Below are 2,083 nucleotides of genomic sequence, written 5' to 3' on the forward strand. Positions count from 1 at the left end.
AATGCCGTTCACCTACCGTGATTCAGGCGAGACGTAAGGTGGCCGTCTGCACGGATCACAGGAACGAAGTCCTTGAATCGGTCACGCTGGCCAGCGCTTTACTCCTGTGAACGGTCCCGCGTCGTTATCCCTCGTGCCAGGTGGGGTCCCTTCGTGGTCGCCACTTGATCCGCCGCACATTGGGCGCCACTTGATCCGGCCTGCGGACCAATCTATGGGTCTCAACCTGGAGAGGGGATCTGGGATGGGGGCAGGGCAAGAGAAAAGAGAGATGGAGACAGGATGCGATTCCAATCGAGTCTCGTTTATTTTCAAAATGGCTACAACTTACATAGGGTGGGGGCGGGCCATAGGCAGGAAGAGGGCACAGAGTGTTATCTGATAGGTCACCATCACATCCGGATATATGACGTAAGCAGGAGGGGATTGTGGGTAATGTAGGTGGACATGAGGATCATGGGAAATGTAGGCTGACACACAAAATGCCCTCAGGCGGGAGGGGCAGGGCAGCAGCAGCTATTCAAAGCCGCTCCCTACACCACTGGGTCAGGAAGAGGTCACCAGAAACCCAAAATCTTTATGGCCTAGCCTAGATAGATAGGTAAGGGGAGAGGGGAGGCAATAAGGTGCCCTACAGAACAGAAAACAGTGGTTATGTTTTTCTTTCTTTCTGGGGAGGGGGATCAAGGTCAGGTAAAGGGTTACGCTAATAAGCAAATCTCCTTGCACACAAGCAAGTTACTTCAAACAAGTGTAAATTAGAGGGCCATCCTAGTTTTCTTTAGCTCTTTAGTGGAGAATAGAGGCACCTAACAGTGATTAACAACACTTGTTAGCTTGTTTTAGCACCATTTCTGTTGTTTGTAGAAGGCAACAATGGTTAACATATCAATTAGGTAAGGTTTTACAATTCTTTACAGAGAAGACCATTGATTAACATATCAAATAGGTCATCCAAAGGGAAAAGGAAAACACATACAGTAAGCCCATGTTACAGGTTTTGTTATAATACACATATAACGAAGCTATTTTTTCCTAGAGTACAACAAGCCCAAGTCTATTTACACAAGTATCTTCTAAGAAAGTCTAGGTTAGTTCATAAAATACTGAGGAAAGCTTGTTAAACTGTTACTTTGAAAGTCAATATGACTATTAACAACCTCTCAGTTTATAATCTATGAATATTTCTCCCACTCAAGCTTATTCTGTTTCTCTTTAGTAATGAGTAACAGTATTTGTTTTCTTTAAAGTTTCTAACAGTTTTGGTTAATAAAGGAAGCTGAGCCACTATTCAAAGAGGTTACTCTTGGAAAATGGGAATTTTCAAATATTTAAGTTGTTCTTTGAGCTCAGAAGTTCTATTAATGCAATAAAACTTAATAGAAAAGAAGATGGATGCAAGAAAATTTTAAATTTGGTACCTTGTCTAGATTGACATCTAAAACATTTCCTTTTAATAAAGTTAATGTCCACATCAAGAGGTACAGCAAGGATTTCCTATGTGTTTACAAGGCACCAACCATTTCTTGCCTGTAATGTGAATTAATCAGATCAATGAAAAGAATAACAAGCCACCCTCCAAAAAACTAGTATAAATATATATTTCAGGTCATAAAGTTTGCCCTGAGAAGAGTAAAATAACCCAGATCATTCTCACAATATAGAAAGAATAAATATTCAGTAGTTGCATTTAGGATTGGTGTATTATACAAAAGTTATTATTACTGAAATGTGGAGGATGAGGAGTCACTTTGAGGCTCTGGCCCCCTCGGGACCTGCAATAAACAATAGCCCCCAGTGTGCAAGACAGAGACAGGACAGGAATGCCTGATCTCAGTGGGGGATGTTCCCCCCTCTGTGAACCCATGCTGTGTGACTTGGCTTTGTTTGCAGAGTCATGAGGAAGTGGCCGACCACCATTGTGACACTAAGGAACAAACATAATTAACAACATTCTTGGGCTAATGGAGTTTCTCCTGGGTTAGAGGGGCTAGAAGAACTGGTTTTGCTTGTTTGCTTAACTTAGATAGTTTAGATAAACATTGTAGTCTGTCACATTGTAGTCTGTCACAAAGCTTGTCAC

Source organism: Cavia porcellus, unplaced genomic scaffold (assembly GCF_034190915.1).
Source record: "Cavia porcellus strain 051 isolate PalLab524CR breed Dunkin Hartley unplaced genomic scaffold, mCavPor4.1 scaffold_27, whole genome shotgun sequence".
NCBI lineage: Eukaryota > Metazoa > Chordata > Mammalia > Rodentia > Caviidae > Cavia > Cavia porcellus.